The following is a 24,642-nucleotide window of genomic DNA, read 5'->3' as shown; positions in this document are numbered from 1 at the left end:
TTTCACATCTGTGATCCTAGCACTTTGGGAGGCTGCGGTGGGAGGATCACTTGACCCCAGGAGTTTGAGACCAGCCTGGGCAACGTAGGGAGACTAAAAAAAAAAAAAAAAAAAAAAAAAAAAAAGCCAGGCATGGTGGCATGTGCCTGTGATCCCAGCTACTTGGCAGGCTGAGGTGTGAGAATCATTTTAGCTTAGAAGGTCGAGGCTGCAGCAAGCCATTATTGCACTAGTGCTCTCTAGCCTTGGCCACAGAGAGAGGCCCTGTCAAAAAAAAAAAAAAAAAGAAAAAGAAAAAGAAAAGAAAGGAAGAGAGAGATCATTCAGAGGGGGAAAATGGACAAGATTCCCAGATGATACCTCATCGCCCCCAGCAATCTCTGTGATCCATTTGCTCATTCAAGAATCTTGCCACATTACATCTGAGGATGTCATGTCTAGCTTCAGCCAGGACATGACTTAGGAATTTATCCTCTGTGTTTTCAAATATGCATTTTGAAATATTTGTATATTAATTATTTTTTGTGTTACTTACACTTTCTATATGCCAAGAACTATACTAAGGACTTTATATAGATTATCTCATTAAAATTCCTACATCACACCTGTGAGTCATGCAAGAAATTGAAGCTCAGAAAAGCTTGCCCAAGGTCACACCATTAATAAGTGACAAAGTTGCACCCATCAACTCGAACACACCAACATGGCACAAGTATACATATGTAACAGACCTGCACGTTGTGCACATGTATCCTAGAACTTAAAGTGTTTAAAAAAAAGTGACAAAGTTGAGATTTGAAACTACGTTTATCTGACTGCAAAGCTCATGCTTATAACTATTCATTCACTTGCTCATTAATTCATTCATTTATTCATTCAAGTATTTGTTGAGACAATACTATGGGAAAGACATGGTCTAGGTTTTGGGCATACAATAGGGAACATGAGTAAGACCAATAAAAAATCTCTGCTCTCATAGAAGTTTTACTCTAATGCAGAAGGCACACAATAAACTACATAAGTAAGTAAAGTATATTATATAGTATATAAGATAATTGTAAGTGCCAAAGGTAAGGAAAGCAGACAAGTGGCAATATAATGTGTTTGGAGGGGAGGAAGTAAAAATAAGGTGGCCAGGAAAGATCTCATTAAGTAGGTGACATTTGACGAAAACCCAGAAGTAAGAGATGGAGCAGCCATTCAGATATCAACAAGAAAGGTATTTAAGCAAGTGCGAAATCTCTGAGGTGGCAGCAGAATTAGTGTACTAGAGGAATAGGAAAGCCGCCTTTGTGATTGCAATGGAGCAAATGCAGGGGAGAGTAAAAGGAAATAAAGTCAGAGAGGTAATTGAAGGACCAGATCATATAGAGCTTCTAGGACTTTATATCTTACTCTAAGCGAGACTGAGGTGTAACATCTGTCTTAGGTTATAACAGCATTGTCCTGGTCACTATGTAAGAATAAACCAAAGGGAGGCATAGGCAGAAGTAGGGAGAATAGTTAGGAATATGTTGAAATAATTCAAGCAAAAGATGGTGGAGCTGGGTCTGGCAGTTCCTCAAGTGGTTAAACTTAAGAATTACCATATGTGACCCAGCACTTCTACTCCTAAGCATATACCCAAGAGAAATGAAAACATATGTCCACATAAAAACTTTTAAGTGAATGTTCATAGCAGCATTATTCATAATAGCCAAAAAGTGGAAACAACCCCAATGTTCATCAGCTAAAAATGGACAAACAAAATGTAATGTATACATGCAATGGATATTATTCGGTCCTAGAAAGTGAAGTAATGATCTATGTTACAACATCAATGTATCTTAAAAGCATTTTGCTAAATGAAACAAGCCAGTCACAAGACCACATACTGTATAACTCCATTTATATGGCCTTCCCAGAAAACGCAAAGCTATAGAGACAAAAGGTAGACTAGTGGTTGTTTTAGACTGGGGAAGTGGAGAGAATGGGCAACTAGGTGGGTGATAGCTAAAGGATACAGGGTTTTAAGAAGTGAAATATCTTTATAAAGGAAACTATAAAACTGTGATGAAAGAAATTGAAGAGGCTACAAAAAATGGGGAGCTATCCCATGATCATAAATTGGAAGGATTATTATTGTTAAAATGTGTACACTAGTCAAAGCAATATATAGATCCAATGCAATCTCTATCAAAATACCAATGACATTCTTCAGAGAAATAGAAAAAAAAATCCTAAAATTCTTATGGAGCAACAAAAGTCCCTGAATAGCTAAAGCAATTTTGAGCAAAAAGAACAAAGCTGGAGGCATCACACTACCTGACTGAAAATTATACTGCAAAGCTATAGTAACCAAAACAGCATGGTACTGGCATAAAAACAGATACATGAACCAATGGAACAGCATAGAGAACCCAGAAATAAATCTACACACAGCCAACTCATTTTTGACAACAGTGTCAAGAACATATATTGAGGAAAGGACTGTCTCTAATAAATGGTGCTAGGAAAACTGGATGTCCATATGCAGAAGAATGAAACTAGGTCTCCATCTTTTACCACATACAAAAATCAACTCAAAATGCATTGAAGACTTAAATGTAAGACCTGACACTATGAAAAATACTAAAAGAAAACATTAGAGAAGTGCTACAGAAAGGACATTGATCTAGGGAAACATTTTGGGGTAAGACCTCAAAATCACAGGCAACAAAAGCAAAAAGAGACAAATGAGATTATGTTAAGTTAAAAGGCTTCTGCATAGCAGATGAAACAATTAATAAAATGGAGAGACAACCTACAGCATGGGAGAAAATATTTCAAACTATCCATCCAATAAAGAATTAATAACCAGAATATGTAAGGAACTCAAACAACTCAATAGCAACAACAACAACAACAACAACAACAAAACCCCACCAAATAATCCAATTCAAAAATAGATAAAAGAGCTGAATAGACATTTCTCAAAAGAAGACAAATGGCCAATGGGTATATGAAAAAATGTCCAACATCACAAATCATCAGGGAAATGCAAGTCAAAACCACAATGAGATATCATCTTACCCCAGTTAGAATGGCTACTATGAAAAAGACAAAAAAAAAAAAAATGACAAATGCTGGTGATGATGCAAAGAAAGGGGAATGCTCATACACTATTCATGGGAATGTAAAGTAGCACAGCTATTATTTAAAACAGGATGTAGCTTCTATAAAAAAACAAAAATAGAACTACTGTATGATCCAATAAACCCACTGCTAGGCATATATTCAAAAGAAACAAAATCAGTATGTTGAAGAGGTATCTACACTTCCATGTTTATTGCAGGACTATTTACAATAGCCAAAATATGAAATCAACCTAAGTGTCCATGAGTGGATGAGTGGATAAAGAAAATGTATATATACAAAATGGAATATTATTCAACCGGAAAATGAAATTCTGTTATTTGAAGCAACATAGATGGAACTGGAGGTTATTGTATTAAGTGAAATAAGCTGGGCACAGAATGATAAATATTGCATGTTCTCACTTATTTGTGGGAGTTAAAAAGGTGGATCTCATGGTGGTAAAGAATAGGATGGTGGTTACTGGAGGCTAGTAAGGGAGGTGGGGAGGAGAAGATGAAGAGAAGTTGGTTAGGGGGTACAAAAGTACAGTTACAGAGCAGAAATAAGTTCTAGTATTTGATAGAAAATAGGGAAATTAAAGTTAGCAACAATTTCTTGTATATTTCAAAATACCTAGAAGCAAGGAGTTGTAATGTTCCCAACATAAAGAAAAGATAAATGTTTGAGGTGATAAATATCCCAATTATCCTGATTTGATCCTTACATATTGTATACATTTACCAGAATATCACATGTACTCCAAAACATTTATAATCATATTTTATTTTATTCTTTCAATAAAAATAACTTAAAGGGTGCAGGATTTCTTTGGGGGATGATAAAAATGTTCTAAAATTGATTTTGGTGATTGTTGCAAAACTCTCAATATACTAAAAACCATTCACTTTGAATAGATAAATTGTATGGAAAGTGGGTTGTATGTCAATAAGTCTGTTTTGTTTTTTTTGTTTTTTTTTTTTTTTTTAAGATGATAGAGGGTTAGGCTGTAGTAGAAACAGTAGCAGTAGTGAAAAGCAGTTGGGTTCTGGATATGTTTTGAAGGCAAAGTAGGAAGGGTTTGCTGACATGCTGAATGTGGAGTGAGAAAGAGAAGAATCAAGGGTGAGTCAAGTTTTCTTCAGTTGAGCAACTTGAAGGGTGGAATTGCCATTAATTGATATTGGGAAGTCCATGAGAGGACAAGGTTTTTTTGTGGTAGGGATGGAGTTGATTTATAGATATGTTAAATTTGAGGTACTCATTAGACATCCAAGTAAAGAGTCAAGTAGACAGTCAGAATTATAAGTCTGATGTTCATAGGAAAGGTCCAGGCTGGAGATACAAATTTAAGAGCCAACAGCATAAAGATAGTATTTGTCTATGGTGTGTGTGTAATTATGCTATATTATCTCATGTGTATGGTTGCTCTTCTGCAGTCACTCCAGAACGTCTAAATCAGCACCTTCAGGGAGACTAGATCTTGGGAGTATGTTAGTATGTTTTTGAAGAAACAAATCAGTTTCAGTCTTGTGAATGATGACATTCATAAGGTGTGGATATGTCATTGAGGCACTGCATATGCCAAAGGGAATTATTAAATAGTTTAAACCTGTAAAGATCTAACAATCTGACTTTCATTCATTTCCTTTCTGATTTAGAGAGGATCATGTTCTCCTCCTTAGATTCAAGATTATGAATACTTAGTCCCCTGAGGTATTATGAAACTCTGGGCCTGGGCACAAAGTTCATGATCCTTTATTATTAGTGCTTTGATATTCTCAGCATTTCAGCACATCCTCAACTTTATTCTCTCCTTTTTCGTATACAGTACTAGGATTTGGAAAGGGGAGGTAGAGAGTCTCATTCACAGGTTTTCTTCAAATATTATGAGACTATAGATTGGTAGTTGCCAGGATGCTATACTACCTTATAAAGGAGGGCTATAATATCTTAGAAATGGTGTAGACCCAGAGAGAGGGAAGTGCAGTGGGAGCTCACCCCTCTCTGTTCCAAGGAGATCTCTGGAGAACTGCACTGCCTAGCTAGGTGGATTCTGTGGTCACACTGGGTGACATGTGGTCACAGTTTGCAACAAAAAGCTGAGGTAGCTGGAGGTCTGGAAGCCCAGAACCCATGAATGACAAGAGTTTAGAACTACGTAAGACTAATTAAAAGCAGATACGTTGGATTAAGGAAAATTGTAGCCACTCAATATAGTCTATAAACTGTATGCTTCGTGAGGACAGGAACTGGGTCTTAGCCATTTTTATATTACTGAACTTCTGTCAGGGGGCTAAGGTAAGTCCAGCCTAGGAGTCTTAGCCGAGTGAGCCAGTGCTAGGGTTGGAGTCATGAGAAGCAGAGTACATCTGTCTTCCTCACCCCAAGATAATCAGAAACATTAATGAGCCAAAGCAGAGAGTTCAAATTATGAAGCACAGAAGGTCAAGCAAAGCAAATTAAGTACAAATTTCAATCATAAAGGGAAATAATGAAATTCAAACGAAGAAAGAGTGTCCAAAGTCAAGATGGTACTGACCTGGCAAACTTGAGCCAATCGTAGCATCCAACCTAGTCCCCCAGGACACCATCGTTTGGATCTGTCACATTCTCTCACCAGCTCCTACTTATCTGGGGAAGAATACTAAGCCCAACAGTAAACATTTAATATGGAAGAAAAATTATAGGAGCCCTTCTTCCATTGTAGCAATGTATGGGAAATCATTAAGGTTTTCCACTGGAACCCAAACCAAGTCTGTCCTTTTCATGAATGGTTCATTAAGAGTGTAGTGAGGGTTGATAAATGGAATTCAGAATGAAAGTACCTAATGATCTCCAAGAGCTACTTAAGGAGTTTGCTAGGCGCAAAGGGACTAAGAACTTTCTGATGCTCAATGTATTTATACCCACACCTGGTGCTGAAGAGGAACTACATAAGTAACCACATGCAGCACACCATGTTAAGGACTCTGATAAAGGATGCTGTTACAGGGTGCTGACGAGTGGAGTGGGGCAGGCCCAGAAGTGAGAGTAATCACTTCTCCTTAGGGAGACCAGGCAGCTTTATTAAGTGTTGAACTGAGTCTTGAAACACAAGTAACTGTTCTACAGATAGTGGGAGCAATATGAGTAAAGGTGAGAATAACAGCCAGGAAGCCATCAGCATTGTTGGAGGGACTGAAGATGGGGGCCAAATCATAGAGCAGTGCTTTTCAAACTGCAGCTTGGAACTCATTGCAATGTGAAATAAATTTGGTGAGTCATGGCCAAAATTTTATTAAATGATATGACTGTAAAAGAATAGAAAATATAATGATATAATGCATTGCATATAGTAAGGTTAAAATATTTTTAAAACATTTTTTAGCTCTGTAAATACATATCTATATAGATGAGTACTGGGTTGCAAAGTGAAATGTATTATGTACTGTGGGTAACAGCCAAAAAAGTTTGAAACTCACTGTCAAAGGGGGCTTTGTCAGCCCTGCTAATACTTTTGGACATTTTCCCGTAGGTCATGGCAAGCTATTGAAGAGTATTAAGTAAGGTAATGACATGATCTAATTTGTGTTTCATCAAAAAGTTTAACCATCTTAGATTAAATTAGCCATGGAAAAGGTGTTAGAATCAAATTAATTACAGATAGACAGCTGATCTTTTCAAAATGAAACGTTCAAAATAATTTAATCTATATCTCACAAGGAAGACACTTCAATTTGTACACATTCATTTATTTGACAAATATTTTTGGAGTGCATAATGTGTCAGGCACTGTGCTAGGCACTGAGGACACAGTCAATGGTGAACAAAATTAACACCATTGCCACCTTCATGGAGTTCAGTCTAATGAAAAAGACAGTAAAGAAAAAACCTGAATGAGTGTGATGTGTTACGAAAAAAAGTACGGGGAGCTAGATGCAGCATACTGGAGGAAGAGTACAGGAGGAAATAATGATTTCAACTGTGTGGTTAGGGTTAGGCTTTCTGAGGAAGTAGTCTTTAAGCTGAGACCTTATGGATACCTAGGAGTTAGAAACCAAGTGTGTGGGGAGAGAATATCTCTGGTAGAGAACAGCAAGTGCAAAGGCCTGCAGGCAAGAAAAGAGCTTGGCATGTTCAAGAACAGAAAGGAGACCATTGTGGCTGGAATGTGATGACCAAATGGTAAGAGCGGAGATGTAAGGACCAGGAAGGCCATTGTGTGATATTTGATGTAGGTGAAAGGCAGGGTAAAACTTTGGGGGAATTGGCTTGCATTGGGTTACTTACTAGGGCTTCTGGCACAGGCACCCTAGGGGCAGTTAAAAGGACTAATGAGTAAAGAACACTATTCCAGCCGGGCGCGGTGGTTCGCGCCTGTAATCCCAGCACTTTGGGAGGCCGAGGCGGGTGGATCACAAGGTCAGGATATCGAGACTGTCCTGGCTAACACGGTGAAACTCCGTCTCTACTAAACACACACACACACACACACACACACACACACACTCTCTCTCTCTCTCTCTCTCTCTCTCTCTCTCTCTCTCACACACACACACACAAAAGAATTAGTCGGGCGTGGAGGTGGGTGCCTGTAGTCCCAGCTACTCGGGAGGCTGAGGCAGGAGAATGGCGTGAACCCGGGAGGCGGAGCTTGCAGTGAGCCGAGATCGCATTGCTGCGCTCCAGCCTGGACAAAAGCGTGAGACTCCATCTCAAAATAAATAAAATAAATAAATAAATAAATAAATAAATAAATAAATAAATAAAAATTTAAAAAAACACCATTCCTTCTTTACAGGCTCCTTCTCCAAGTGGAGTGAGCCATTTTTCCTTGGAGATTTGCCTAGAGGAATGTTCTAAAGTGTCTGGGAGGATTCCAGAAATTAAAATGTGCCTCTCTGCAAACTGTTATGGCATGCTGTGTACTGCACAACCCCAAGGGTATCATTCAGATTTTTTGATTGTTTCTGGGGTCTTTACAACTTCCTGGGTGTCAATATTTAGACCTTTCCTTGAACCCACCACCACTTGCATAATAAACTCACATTTTTCAACTCGGGTTGTTGACTTCTTGCTGTGATGCTAGCAGTAAGGCAAGACTGGTTAGATGTGCATAGAGGAGGTCTGCTTGAGCTGGAAGAGCTTTGAGTTGGCAACTTCTGCCATGTCAGAGTCCCTGGTAGTAACCTTCCAGATTCTAGAATAAATGAGTAGAGAATGGTGGATGAAAGTGGACCATCTGTTATGGTGCATTCAGATGTCCTTCCTGGTGGTTTAGTACTAATTGGTATTCTCCTTCTAACAATACATTAAAAATGAAGTTTTGTGGAGTAGCCTCTAGTTCCTATAGAGATCATCTGGCTCCAGTGAGTTTGGGAGAATAGCAGTGGAAACTCTGGCTGCAGAGAAAGAAGCTGTTTTGAGAAATGGACTGCAGTGATTTTAGTGCATCTCCATTGTGCTGAGATAATATCAGTTGTGTTTTGGAAGGAGATGTAGCAGAAGAGGTACTCCTCTAAAATCGTTCTCAACCAGGAGTGCGTGTAAATCCAGGACACATTTGGGAATGCCAGGGGCATTTGTGGTTGTCTCAAATGGGAGGGAAGAGTGCTACTGGAATCTAGTGGGTAAAGGCCAGGGATGCTGGTATATGTCTCACAATCCACACGACTCGCCTCTACATAAAAGAATTTTCTGGCCCAAATGTCAATACTGCCTCAGTTGAGAAATTCTGCTCTAAAATCTGATTTGTATGCCGGATGTTGTCATCAGTCTACTGGAATTAGACTGTGAACAGTTGAAAATGGAGTAGCAAGTAGCACACGACCAAAATAAGCAACAACTTGGAGGTTCAGCTGGTGATCATGAATATGAACTGAAAAAAAAATAGAATGACTTATCTGATGTAGGGTGATTTTTCGACTTCACCTTTTATACTCCAGGTTGCAGTGGTCTGAGAGCAGAACAATATGATGTGGCCTTGGTGGACAAATAGCACTGATTCCAGAAGAAGCTTCCTAGAGAAATAAGTATAGAGGTGGAAGTAACTAAGTTCTTCTGAAACAGGATGGCTCCCACTGCAATGCAAAAGGCATTGGTTTTGCCTGTCTAGGTTCAGGTGATGAAAAGAATGGTCAGAATAAGAGAGTGTATATAAAAGGTCAGGATACAGATAAATTCACAGATACATTTCTCTCCTGAGTGATAAGTTTGGTTAGCTAGGCAGTCACAGTGGAGAAGTAAGGACTGAACCTTTGCTAATAACCAAGAAATTCCAAGGAATGACTAGATGGCTTAGATTGTCTTAAGTGAGTACAAGTCTAGCAAGGCTAACACATGTAACTTGACCCCTGACATCAGGGGAGCATTTTGGCTGAATAACTCTTGACTCAAGAGTTAGACCTCATGGCTTTTAAATGAATACTTCTCATAGTTGGTCTGAAGGCTGGATAGTTGAAAATGTTATCCAGTTAGACAATAAACCTCTGTCCGGGTTGTGGTGTGGAATACTGGTTATTTATTAATGGTGAATGACTAGATATTACAAAGGCCAAAGGGCAGGGTAGTGTATTCAAATTAGCTGAGAGATTTTTGTAGGCTATTTTCCATTTCTTAACTTTTCTACCACAGATTAGATTGCAGACAACAATTTTTAAATCATAGTAGTCCTGGAAGAGGCCAAGCTTTGAGATATTTTTCTTCAAGTGTGTATTGAATTTGTGTATATTGACAACGAACAATCTAAAAGGAAGTTAAAAAACAATTTTATTTACAAGAGTATCAAAAAAGAAAAAATGTTTAGGAATAAATTTAACCAAGAGCAAGACTTACACTCTGAAAACTACAAAACATTGTTGTAGAAAATTAAAGAAAACTTAAATAAATGGAAAGACATTCTGTGTTCATGTAATGGAAGGCTTAATATTGTTAGATGGCAGTACTCCCCAAAGTGATATACAGATTCAACACAATCCCTATCAAAATCTTGACAGTCATTTTTTTTTTTTTTTGCACAAATGTAAAAGCTGATTCTCAAATTCATAAGAAATTGTAAGGAACCTCAAATAGCCCATAAATATTGGAAAAAAAGTACAGAGTTGGAGAACTCACACTCCTGATTTCAAAACTCATTACAAAGATATACTAATCAAAACAGAGTGGTGCTGGCAAAAAGGCAGACATATAGATCAAAGGAATAGAGTTGAGAGCCCACAAATAAACCCCTCCATCTATGGTCAATTGATTTTTTAGAAAGATGTCAAGATCATTGAATAGAGAAAGAATAGTCTCTTTACAAATGGTACCAAGACAACTAGATATCCACATGCAAAATAATGAAGCTGGATCTTTATCTTATACAATATACAAAAATTAACTCAAAATGGGTCAAAGACCTAAATATAAGAGCTACAACTACAAAACTCTTAGAAAGCATAGTGGACATGAATCCTTCATGTCCCTGAATTTGGCAATGGTTTCTTAGCTATAATACCAAAAGCACAAGCAATGAAAGAAAAAATGGATAAACAGGACTTTATCAAAATTAAAAACTTTTTGTGCATCAAAGCACACTGTAAACAGAGTGAAAAAACATACCACAGAATAGGAAAAAGTATTTGCAAATCATATATCTAATAAAGTCCTCCTATCCAGAATATATAAAGAACTCTAGCAACTCGACAATAAAAGGCAAACAACCCATTAAATAAAAGATTCAAACAATTTGCATAGATATTTCTCAGAAGAGGATATGCAAATGGCCAAAAAGCACATGAAAAGTTGTTCAATGGTGTTATTAAGGACATATAAATCAAAACCACAATGAGATACCACATCATACTCACTAGGTAACTATAATATAATAAAATAGAAAACAAAAATTGTTGGTGAGGATATAAAAAACTGGAATCCTCATTCATTGTTGGTGAAAGTGTAAAATAGTGCAACCACTCTTGAAAAGTCTGGCAGTTCCTCAGTAAGTTTAACATGGAGTTACCATATGACCCAGCAATTCCATCCCTATGTGTATACCCAAAAGAATTGAAAATAGGTACTATAACAAATACGTGCACACAAATGGTCATAAAAGCACTATTCACCATAGCAACAAGGTGAAAATGACCTAAATGCCCACGAGCAGATGAATGGATAAAGAAATTGTGGCATATTCATACAATAAAATATTATTTCACCATCAAAGAAATGAAGCGCTGATCCATGCTACAACTTGGATGACCCTTTAAAATATTATCTTAAGTGAAAGAAGTTACTCACAAAAAGCTGCATATTGTATGATTTATAATTTCATTTATATGATATATCTAAAGTAAGCAAATCCACAGAGACAGAAAACAGATTAGCATTAGCCAGGGACTGGAGGAGGGAGGATGGGAAGTGATTGTTTAATATGTATGGAATTTTTATTTGGGGTGATGAAAATATTATGGGAATAGGTAGTATGGTTGCACAACATTGTCAGTGCAGTTAGTATCACATATTGTAGGCCTTTGAATGGCTAATTTTGTAAATTTTTGTGTGTGTTTTACCACAATAAAAAATAAAAACTAAGCAGAGCATTGTGTCTTCTTTGGTGGAGGTGGAGGAATTGATGAATCTCTCAACACATCATCATCACTGTAATAATACTAATTATTACAATTATACAAATAGCACTTATTGAGTGTATATTATGTGCCAGAAACTATGATAACCATGTTTCTATGCTTATTTAATCTCCCCAACAATTCTATTAGTACCTTGATTTAATGGGTAAAAAAAAAGGGCTCAGAGGTTAGTTTGCCAAAAGTTATACAGGTAACAAATGGAAGACATAGAATCTGAATCCAGGTCTGTCTGACTGCAGCACCTGCACCCTTATCTGTGTTAGAGAACCAAGCTAGATAACTGGTAAGACCCTAAGTGATTTATATGCATTGTTTCATATAATTCTCATAGCGACATTATGGATAGACACAATGGTTATTATAATCTCCATTTTACAGAAGGAAATTGAGGCAGAGAGTGTCATACAGCTAATAAGGGAGAGTGTCACACAGCTAATGAGAGACTGAGCTAGGATTTGAACTCTGGTGTAATTGACCCCAAAACTTCTGTGCTTAACCATCAAGCTATACAGTGTCAGTTGCCCAACATTGATAGAAGGCCTAGGTCTTTGGCTTTGAGATGGATATGGGTACTGGATAGGTACCTTGGCTGCAGAGGCAGATCTGCTTTTCTGAGTAAAATTACTCCTGGGATCTGGGCCCAGGATTGACAGATGGTATAGGGCCCAGGAGAAGGGTGGACATTATAATGGGAAGAACATGGCTTTTTGAGAAAGTAGCTTAAAGTTATGGGCTGCTAGCACCAAAAACCTTGTTGACCAAAGGTAAAGATGGAGAGTAAATAAAATGTAGGTTTTGTTGTTGATCCTGGTGAACAACATTTAAAAGCCACTGTCATAGAGGCCTTGGGAGCTGTGCTAAGTCATTTGGACAATTCCCTGTAAACAAGGATGAGCTATTGAAAGATTTAAGTAGAGTAGTGGCATGATCTAATTTTTGTTTTGTGAAAAGTTTCATCATACTTGATAAAAATTGGGACATGTCTTTTGATGTGCTCCCACTATTCACATTTATATGAGATTGCACATCAGAGAGTTTCTGTCATTGTTATGTCCTCACATGGCAGTTGGAGGCCTGGGTCATCAACTTACAGATGGTGGAGATGGCAGCCATGCTCTAGGTACGTGAAGAAATAGTGCAGACAAACTGTACTACAGGCACAGCCCCCCATGCTCAACGGGATCCAGGAGGAAGCTACACAAAGTCCCTGGTTCCAGTGGTTTCTGCAGGACAGATTATGGTACCCATGAACATGTGCATGAGAGTCATCTCATATTCTAGGCTAGATACTGGAGCAATAATGCTTCCCATCTCTGTTTTAGGAAGGTTTAGCCTACAGCTAGTAACTGGAAATGATATTCTCTAGCGTTACCAGGATACTAAACATGAATGAGTCTTTATCAAAGCTGGAACCCAAAATACAAAGGGAGGCAGAAAATGGGCCAAAATAGGAGATTTGCAGAAGTGGAAGGGAGCCAAATCTGGAAGAATTTTCCTTCATTTAGGGACTCAGTAGCAGCCTTGTATGCAGTGCCCATGGCCTTGGGTATGATCATGCTGGCCACATTTAGAGGGGGTGCATATTAAAGTTGGCCATGATGTGTCTGATTCCCCTCCTATGCTGCAAGCCTGGCTAGGCATGTAGAAAGGACAGAGTATGGTTTAGCACATGGGCTCTGGAGTCAAACGAATCTGGATTGGAATCTGTGTCTCTGTCTACCAGTGTGTTCTTGGCAAGTCATTTAACCTTAGTGAACCTCACATTTTTTAGCTATAAGAAACACTCAAGGAGTAAAAATGATAACAAACATAAAATGTTTAGCACAATGCCTAATACCTAGTAACAGCTCAATAAATGGTTTCTCTCCTTCTCTTCCTAATTTTCTTCTTTCTTATTGTTATTATTGTACTGAATGCAGTCCAGGGGAAGTTATTTGGAGCATTGTCTGAAGGAGGTTCCTAGTCAGAGACATCAGGAGAGTCCAAAATCAAGTTGCTAATCCACACAGGTCTAAACCAAAAGAGGGGGTAAACATATTAATTTGAGGGAGATGGACATAGAATGAGATCTGCAAGAGAGATTGTGTACCCTGAGCGAATGAGCTGGGAATGAGGCCTGGAGTAATGACTGTGCCAGAATGCAGGTGACTTCAGTGGCTTTTTATCCAGTTCCCATGACCACTGTCATGGTATTGTTAGAAGGATTAAAATAGACAATAATAGAATAGACCCTATTCCCTTCTAGACTCCTTCTGACAGGTAGAGGATCCCAGAATTTTCCTGTATTTGCCTCACAAACTCTGACCTGTTACTGACCAGAGGTAGATTCCCAAGGCCAGTCTTTTGGTTGTTACCCTATCAGCAAGCCAGGTATAGGTCTTATCATGCTATCATCATGAACCCAATACCTTCCCTTTCTGTAATAGTGGTTTTCATTCTAGGCCATCTGTGAAGGACACTGAAGTGCCAAATGGAAAACTAGGTCGTAGTGGGGCAGGTGTAGCAGAAAATATGTCTAGAACAAGTTGGATATTCAACAAAGGGCATGGAATAGGAAGGCTGTTGGTGTCAGAGACCTGCAGAGTTGATGATAGATATCTTAAAAGTCTCAAGCAGTGATCCCTGTGATCCCTGATCTTCCATGGTGCATATGTGCCCAGAGAAGACCCAGAAATTGTCTTCCATATCAAGTTTTCCATTGTCTTGCCCCTACTCCATGCCCAGTACAAGGAGGTCTATCCTTTGTACTGCTCTTTTTCCTTGAGACAGGTTCTTGCTCTGTCACTCAGGCTGGAGTGCAATGGCAATCATGGCTCACTGCAGCTTCAAACTCCTGGGCTCACATGATCTTCCTGCCTCAGCCTCCCAAGTAGCTGGGACTACAGCACACACCACCACACCTGGCTAGTTTTTAAATTATTTTTGTGGAGAGATAGGATCTCACTATGTTGTCTGGGCTGGTCTTGAACTCCTGGGCTCAAGTAATTCTCCCACCTCGGCCTCCCAAAGTGTTAGAATTACGGTGCGAGCCACCATGCCTGGTCTTTGTCCTTGACCCACGAGAAAATGCCCTAGGAAACTTTCTAGGCATCCTGAAGCTCCCCTTGAAGGGCAAAAGCTAGTTACAAGGATGTCCGTGATGGTAGAAGTGAAAAAAAGTAGTGAAGGCTAAAATTATAGTTACTGTGGAAGGAAGTGTTTCCAAAGCAGTGTTACAGTGAGATGACATAGGAAACTTCTGCCATGGTAAAGTAGGTGGATCAGTCATGTGGCTGGTAGGCGGTAAAGCCGCAGAGAAATTCTTCTGGCATTGGACTGATGAAACTTTTACTCAGTCTGTAGATGGATGGTACACTGGTGGATGAAACTGGGCCAGATGGCTGGGAAGTCCACAGGGGCTAAGGATCTTGTAAGATAATTAAGGTTGTGGTGGTCTCTGCCTAACTTTACAGCTTCATTTCCTATCAGTTTCCCACTCATTCACCATAATCCTGCCTCTTCTTTCTGTTCCTGAAACATAGGCCCTTTCCTACTGTTGGACCTTGGCACTTGCTCTTCCTTCTGCCTGAAGTGTTTTTTGCATAGCTTGTGCTTTTTCATCGTCTACATCTTACCTCAAAGAACTCTTTCCTAAGCACTTTGTCTAGAGTTATCTCTTACTAATTAATGTCTTTAAAATTACCCCATTAATTTACTTGGTGGAATTTATCAACGTCTGCAGATTTATTTATTTATTTATTTATTTATTTATTTATTTATTTATTTATTTATTTATTATTCCCCCCATTCCCAGATTATAACATCCATGTGGTCCAGGACATTGTCGTTCGTTTTCAGCAGTGTTTCCACAGTGCTGAAATGGTAGGTACTTAATACATATTTATTTGAACAAATGAATGCATGACTGTTATGAATGGAAGTCCGAGTCACGATCTAATATGACAATTTTTTGTTAGAACACCCACCCATCACCATGACAAAGATGATTTTGTGGCTATGGCAAAGGCCAGGTTGAAAATTAACTCGAGTGAGATGGTGTCCCAGGAGCAGTATGGTGTCAGGAGGAGTAGGTGAAACTAATCTGTGGGTTGCCTAGATCTATCTTTTACGTGCATACAGGTGCCAGAGTTTGCAGTGTACTGGAGCATATAAAGTCAGCTGCCAGTTGCCCATAGGCCATGTATTTAAGGTTTGGGATGAGCTATGGTGGACAGCCGGAGTAATGTAAGGATGTGGGCATTCCTCTCCACTCAAGGCCATGGAGACAGAATACTCAGATCACCTCTGCTGGTTGTGGCTGTGTCCTGATAACCACAAAATTACGTGTTCCACAGTGTGCCTAGAAGTTAAACTAGAAGTAAGCAACAACGACTGTGTACAGGTGCTTTAGACCTCAGTGATCTGAGTATTCTGTCATCATGTTCTGGGATCCTTGAGGAAGTAATAACATACTTCTAAGAGAGCTTTGTTGGTCAGCAGCCTTCGTTTGCAAACAAAAACATTGATGATGTCTTGGTGACTCAGACACAGCAGAAGTGAGCACTGGTGTTGGGATTCACCTGTGATAGAATGACTCCCCCACAATAATGCTGGAGGAATCACCTTTGCTAGGGTATTGCCTAGTGGATAGACTAGAATCTGAGCAGAGGTAAACAGAGTCTTTATGGCCATGGCTATGATCAAAGATTAGAGGATCCCATTCCCCTCAGGTAAAAATCTACCATTTACAATATTGGGGCAGACAAATGGTGGATAAATGTTCAGCAGCACTTGGTGAACCTCATTCTTCTATGGGCATCTTTGATTGGCCTAAGGAGGTACTACTCCTAGGTGGTTAGCATATTAGTCAGACAAGAGTTAGTTCGAGAATTCTACCTCTGAACTTTGGAATCTGCACTTTTTTTTTTTTTTTTTTGAGACGGAGTCTCGCTCTGTCGCCCGGGCTGGAGTGCAGTGGCTGGATCTCAGCTCACTGCAAGCTCCGCCTCCTGGGTTTACGCCATTCTCCTGCCTCAGCCTCCCAAGTAACTGGGACTACAGGCGCCCGCCATCTCGCCTGGCTAGTTTTTTGTATTTTTTAGTAGAGACGGGGTTTCACCGTGTTCGCCAGGATGGTCTCGATCTCCTGACCTCGTGATCCACCCGTCTCGGCCTCCCAAAGTGCTGGGATTACAGGCTTGAGCCACCGCGCCTGGCCGGAATCTGCACTTTTTACTGTGGATTCAAGATGATACCACTACAGGCAGTTATGAACATGCCAGAACATGCTTTTTGTTTTGTTTTATCTTTGAAAGCAGGTGTGAAAATAAAATAGGATGTCATCCAGGTAGAGAACAGACTATCTGTGCAGGAGGTCACATAGATGTTTATCATTAAAATAATAATGACTAACATTTATTGAGCCCTTATTATGAACCCAATCCTCTTTTTACCCCTATTCTATAGATTAGCAAACTCAGAACCTGAAAGGATAACTAATTTACCAAATATCACACAGGTACTAATTGGAAGAGCTGAGATTTAAACGAAGGTAGTCTCACTATACAGCCCATGCTCTGAACACCTATGCTAAACCACTGTCAAATGCTATATTCTCTTCCATTCCACTAGGATTTAGAAGATATTCAAGATTGCTCAGGCCAAATAATACTACAGCAAATTTACCTTGGCTGAGGTGCAACCTCTACTGTTACCCCCCCAGGAAATGAACAATTGTAGGGCCCCAGAGGTTCCATTTCATAGTGATACCTCACATAGTTTGCCCCAGAGATTTGAATTGAGCATGAACAGACAGTGGTGATCATGTTGAGATCACTGGCATCCAAGCAAAGGTAGAACTCTTCATTTATCAAAGTTAAAAAGAAATCAGGAGTGTCATCAAGGGAAGTGAATGAACCACTGCAGAAAATTAGTGTCTTAATCTTGGGCTCTAATACACAATATGTGAACTGAACAGTAACCTGAACCTTGGAGCCCAGGGTGAATGGAACAGCTAGACTTCTGTGTAATGTCAGTTTCCCTACTCACTGCAAGAAAACCCCTCATAATGGACAGTGTTCCATGTGATCCAGGACTGAGGGGCACAGGAGGCACATGATATCATTTTGTTATAAAGGGGAAATCCTGATTTTTTCCAGATGATACCACTTTGAAGACTTTTACCCAGGAAAGGCTGAGGGCCCAGTGGAAAGGTGGACCCCATGTAATGGACTGCACAAACCTTGTATTAGTCTATTCTCACTAAACCTTGTATTAGTCTAAAACCTTGTATTAGTCTACTGTATTAGTCTAACACAAACCTTGTAAAAGTCTAGTAGTATATAGTACTGCTATAAAGTACTACCTGAGACTGGGTAATTTATGAAGAAAAGAGGTTTTAATTGACTCACAGTTCTGCAGGCTATACAGGAAGCATGGTTGGGGAGGCCTCAGGAAACTTACAATTATAGTGGAATGGCAAAGGGGAAGCAAGCACCTTCTTTACATGGTGGAGCAGGAGACAGAGTGAAGGGGGAAGTGCCACACACTTTTAAACAACCAGATCTCACGAGAATTCATTCACTATCATGAGAACAGTAAGGGGGAAATCCGACCCCATGATCAAATTACCTCCTACCAAGTCCCTCCCTTAACATTGACAATTAGAATTCAACATGAGATTTGCGTGGGAACACAGAGCCAAACCATATCAAGCTTCTTGGCGCTCTCTTCCATTTGCAGCTTAATAGCATGCCTCCATGTTTACTAATCCTTTTCACAAGTAGTGCCTGTCAAATATACCAGTATTAATAGTAATAATAGATAGCATGTTTTTATTACTTACAATGTGCAAAGCACTGTGCTGAGCATTTTACATGGAGTATTTCCTTTAAGCCTCATGACTGCTTATAATGCCTGTTCTATTAGTATTCCTATTTTAAAGATAAGAAAAACTAAGCACAGAGAAGTTAGATGATTTGCCTCATGTCACTAAAAAGATAACAGAGCCAGTAACAATCCCAAGTGGACAAAATCCAGAACCTGCCCTCTTCACTACTAGGATGGAAGCAAACATGGCTTATTCTTGCCTCAAGGCTCCTACACTTGCTGTTCCTTCTGCTTGAAACAATTTCCTCCAGATTGTCACATAAATGCCTCCTTCTCATCATTCAAATCTCAACTTAAATGTCACTCTATCAGAGAGGCCTTTCCTGATCACTCAATCTAAAATAAAATAGCTGTCCCCACTCTATGTCTGTCACATGACTACATGAAATCATGTTATTTATATTTTTGTATTTGTTTATTTTCTATCTTCACCCCAACTAGAATGAAAACCTTGTAAATATGGGGATTTTTGTCTGTTTTTGTCAGAGCTAAATTACCAGCAGCTAACACAGTGACTGGTACATGAAAGGAAGCAGGTAGGCATTTGTGGACTGACTGGTATCACTATGTCACCTCAGATCAGTGGGGCTTTGCATTGGGAGGTGGGGACTTCAAAGCCTTTACTTAGAGATAGAAGCCCATTTGCTACTGTGAGTTCACATATGATAGCACCTGGGACTGTATATTCTATGCTGTTGGGCTCAATGTGTCCTTGACGGAAGACGGCAGTGCCACTGTAGGTCAGGATACAGGGGCTATGGTGTCATGGTAAATGTTTAACTATCAGTTCTTCAAAAGGAGAAGCCCCGATTTGTAGTGTGTGCTGATATTCATGGTATAATTGTTCCCAGCATAGTTCAAACCATCATGCTTCAAGCTGCCAACATGCTATCACTGAATATAGAATTGGGAAGAGATATGCAGTAGTACACTGTTGTATTCTGTTTCCACCCTACATATACAATAGCCATAAATAACATCAACAGCATAGATGATGATAACAAAATATAATAAAATAGTTAGCAAATGATAAATGTTGAGTATTATCTTTGTTTTTTATATAATTTATTTAATTTGAAGTTTATATTATTTAATTTTTAATAATGGCTGTGTTTCATAATGGGTTCATAACATTTTTAAAAATTTAACATTTGGCTCTCGTGAGCCAGTACAAGCAGCTCCAGTACACATGACTGGACCAGCACCTCTGGAAAATAGGCACAGGTGCTTTCCCAGGCTTTGGAAACATACACTCCACAGTTATCAATGAGTGATGTGTGCAGGCAGCTGATTTTAGTGTGAGTTAGATGGACAATGTCAACAGCTGCAGTGGAAAATGCAGGTGGACTGTTAATAGGTCTGCCAGTTTTGCAGTTCTCAGGGGCTTGGGATCTGTACCCTTGAGATCATCTCAGAACTGTGTGTGTTAGGGAAATCATTTAATTCCAGCCTCATGCCAGGAACTGAAAATCACCAGCATAGCAGAAATCCATTGCTCAGAAAAGATCATCCCAGATGGAATTGCTAAGCATATGTTGGCTCTTGCGAGGGATGTACTATTGAGCCATAGCAAGAGAATTGCCCATATTTTTGTGTTAGTAGGCAACATAATGTAGTGGTTAAGAGACTGAGATCTAGAGGCAGACTGCTTGGGTCACCATCTTGATTCTGCTGCTTACTGGCTGTGTGAACTTAGGCAAGTTACTTAATATTTTTATGCCTCAGTGTCCTCATTTTTAAAATGGGTATATAATGGTACCCATTTTTGGGTTAATGTGATGATTAAATGAGTTAATATATGATAGATTGTGAATGCTATGTTAGCATATTATCATTTTTGTGATCTGCCTGTCAAAAGATCAGAAATGTAACATTCCCAACCTTCCCCTACAATCCTGGAGCAGAATATCTTTAATGGAAAGTAGGACTACCACTAGGAATCATCAGTGATTTTCTACAGGAATGGGAGTTTTGCAAGCAACAACTAAGGTTTGGATACTGAAAGTCCACAGTTCCAATGCTGGGCTGTCACTTGGCAGAGTGTCTACATATACCACTGCCACAGTCCTCCCTGTGAAATGCAAATAGAAGCCCCTAGGTGTCAAGTGGACACTAAAGCTTGTCTGACACCCTGTCTGTGACAAGTTGAGTCAGAAAGGTTACTGTAGTTCTGATCAGAGGGATGTCCCTTATGCCTGGGCAAGCTGAAGAAGTGGGATGTCTCCTGCTCCTTGATGTGATATTTGGAATCAAAGAGCAGCTCCCTGAAGCAACTTCCTTAATAAGTGTAAGTTCAGAAAAAAGGAAAATATCTGTGCCAGGCCAGAAAGCCAAAGGAGACTTGTCAAAAATGGGAAGGTAAGATACAAGCAGGGGTTTGCTAATCAATGTGTAACAACTGGCTTTACAGGCAGGGGAAAACCAGTGTGTGGCAATTTCTTTCATGTTAATATTTCTATTATGTGACATCATATTTCTATTATGTGAATTTCACATAATTTCTATTGTGTGAATTTCTATTCAATGTGACATCACTGAATACAGAGTTGGGAAGATATGCACACTTTCTGCTCTCATGAACCAGTTGTAGCAGGCTCCAGCCAATAAAAATAGTCTAAAAGCAGCCAAAGGGAAGAGATGTTAGAAGCTCATAATAGGGAATAAAGTCTATCCTAATTTTTGATTCTTAAGACAAGTAACTGCAGTAACATGGGCATGCAAGAAGCTTTTAAAGGAAATGACAACTGAGTGAGCAACTACATTTTCTGCAACTCATTCCATTTAACAACTTGAGTAATTGGGGCAGTTGTTGGGGGATAGCTCAGATGAAACAGAGAATGGTGAAATATACAAGGGAGGACACAGAGTAGAAATGCCACCAGACTGACCGTCTCTTTTATTTTTAAGGGTACCAAGTAGGCATCCTTCATTTGGGAGTGGAGGCAGGCAGAGGAGCACCTCCCAAGACTGAGAAAAGGGCCAGCAACATTCTAGTTCTCATCCTAGACACACCGGGGTGGCGGAGTGGTGGTGCTTCTGTTTAGTTTTCAAGAACAAAAAAGCAGAATTTTTTTTTTTAACTTTTATGTCAAGTTCAGGAGTACAAGTACAGATTTATCATGTAGGTAAACTTGTGTCATGGGGTTTGTTGTATAGATTATTTCATCACTCAGGTGTTAAGCCTGGTACCCATTAGTTATTTTTCCTGATCCTCTCCCTCCTCCCACTCTCCACCCTCTGAAAGGCCCCAGTGTGTGTTGTTCCCATCTACATGTCCATGTGTTCTCATCATTTAGCTCCTATTTATAAGTGAGAACATGTGGTATTTTGTTTTCTGTTCTTGTTTTAGTTTGCTAAAGATAATGGCTTCCATTTCCATCCATGTCCCTGCAAAGGACATTATCCCATTATTTTTATGGCTGCATAGTATTCCATGGTGTATATGTACCATATTTTCTGTATCCAATCTATCATTGATGGGCATTTAAGTTGATTACATGTCTTTGCTACTGTGAATAGTGCTGCAGTGAACATATGCATGCATGTGTCTTTACAATACAATGATTTACATTCCTTTGGGTATATACCCAGTAATGAGACTGCTGGATCAAATGGCATTTCTGTTTTAGATCTTTGAGGAATCACCACACAGTCTTCCACAATGGCTGAGTTAATTTACTCTCACACCAACAGTGTTTAACCATTCCTTTTTCTTCACAACCTCATCAGCGTCTGTTGATTGGCCTGGATATCCTTTAGGTTCTGGTTAGCCATTAGAGTCATGGAAGCACTAAATAGAAAACTGAGGCCAGGCACGGTGGCTCACGCTTGTAATCCCAGCACTTTGGGAGGCCGAGGCGGGTGGATCACGAGGTCAGGAGATCGAGATCATCCTGGCAAACGTGGTGAAACGCCGTTTCTACTAAAGTACAAAAAATTAGCCGGGTGTGGTGGCGGGTGCCTGTAGTCCCAGCTACTCGGGAGGCTGAGGCAGGAGAATGACATGAACCTGAGAGGCAGAGCTTGCAGTGAGCCGAGATCGCGACACCACACTCCAGCCTGGGCCACAGAGTGAGACTCTGTCTCAAAAATAAATAAATAAATAAATAAATAAATAAATAAATAATAAAGAAAACTGAAAAACCGATTGCTCTGGAAGGGATTCTGCCTCTTGGAGGAGTGCAGTGGCTGACTCTGTGTGAATCCCACTTGCATAGGTTGGTAAAAAATGTACCTACTGTACATAAGAGGTATAGCACAGAGGGATGCTTCCAAGTCCAAGAGTCCATTTAAAGGATCCACCATACCATCCATCTGCAGATGGTGACAGGTAGATGCAAATGTGAGGGCTTTGACAGCACTCTCCAAAGCAGGGATACAAACATGACTTTCTCATGAGAGATCAGTGGATGTCACATTCTTGGAAATGGAGAATTTCCTTGATGGTTTTGGCAGCAATGTTTGATAAAACTGGGGTATTATTTCAAAGACAGTAATATGTAATTTACAATATTCAAGTAATACTTGAATAGTGGTGTTCTTAATCACTAGAATTATCCCCTAGGAGTGACATCAGCAAAATGGCAGACTAAGAAGTTCCAGCCTACATCTCTCCTGCCAAACTAATGATTAACAACTATCCACTGATGAAAATATCTCTGGCAAAACTCTGGAGTACAATGGAAAAGCTGCAGCAACCTAGTGGAACACAAAAACAAAGGATGGTGGCATAGAAAAGGATAGGAAGCATTTTACCAGCATCAGCCTATGCCCCAGCTCAGCATAGCTTGGTGCAAAGATGGATTCCCTTAGCTGAGACTTCACTTTGGGGAAGAAAAGAAGAGCAGGAAGACCCTAGCAGTCTTCACCAACAAGGACTCCAACAGTCTTTGACAATGCTAACTCCAGCTGATGGAGCTGTTTGAAATTCATGCCACTGTGCAGCCCTGTGATTGGAGCTGTGACACCCTTTCCCTGCTATAGCACCAATGTGTGCACACCCATGCCCTGGGCCATGGCATGGTCACTGCTATACACACACTCATCCCTCAGGCCTTGGTGGTGCTATTGTTGCTCAATACTCCAGCACCAAAAGGGATCACCTTGGTCATAACTAATGTTGATGGGAAAAAAAGGAGAGCAGGAGCACCCAGCAGTCTTCCCTAGCAAGGACTCTAGAAGATCTTTCCACCATCATGGACATGTACATCTTTCACTGCCAAGTACCTCTGTTGTCCTTGCCAACGCTGACTTCAGCTGACAGATTTGTCTGGAATTTATGCCACTGTTTCCTTCTGGAGCTAGACCCACTGCACTCTACCTAGCTCATGCCTTTGCACTCACCTGTAAGTGAAAGTCTTTCCCCACTGAAGGTTGTTCATGAAGTCTTAAAGCTTTTTCAAATGTGCAGATATCAACACAAAATTATAAGGAACACAAATGACAATGGAAACATGATACCAGCAAAGAAACACATTAATTTTGAGTAACTAATCCCTTCCAAATGGAGATCTATAAATCACCTAACAAAGAATTCAAAATAATTGCTTTCATAGAAGCCCAGTAAAATACATGAAAACACAGATGGGAAACTTAACAAAGTCAGGAAAGTAATACATGAAGAAATTAAGAAGTTCAACAAACAGATTGAAATCATAGAAAAACAACAGAAATTCTGGAGCTGAAGAATACAATGAATGAAATAAAAATGCAATAGAAAGTAGTTTCACTGTAGCAGGAGAATCTGTGAACTTGAAAACAGGTCATTTAAAATTACCCAGTCAGAGAAGAAAAAAGAAAAAACTGAAAAAGAGTGAAGAAAGCTTATGGGACTTATGAGACAGCCATCAAGCAAACCAATATTTATGTTATGGAATTTTTAGAAGCATCAGAGGGAGAGAAAGAAGAGAAAACTTATTTAAAGAAATAATGACAGTTTCAGCTTTCTACTTATGGCTAGCCAATTTTCCCAGCACCATTTATTAAATAGGGAATCCTTTCCCCATTTCTTGTTTTTCTCAGGTTTGTCAAAGATCAGATGGCTGTAGATGTGTGGTATTATTTCTGAGGACTC

Source organism: Mandrillus leucophaeus, unplaced genomic scaffold, assembly GCF_000951045.1.
Source record: "Mandrillus leucophaeus isolate KB7577 unplaced genomic scaffold, Mleu.le_1.0 Scaffold269, whole genome shotgun sequence".
Taxonomy (NCBI): domain Eukaryota; kingdom Metazoa; phylum Chordata; class Mammalia; order Primates; family Cercopithecidae; genus Mandrillus; species Mandrillus leucophaeus.
The sequence above is the reverse complement of the archived record's forward strand: the minus strand, read 5'-3'. Positions refer to the sequence as shown.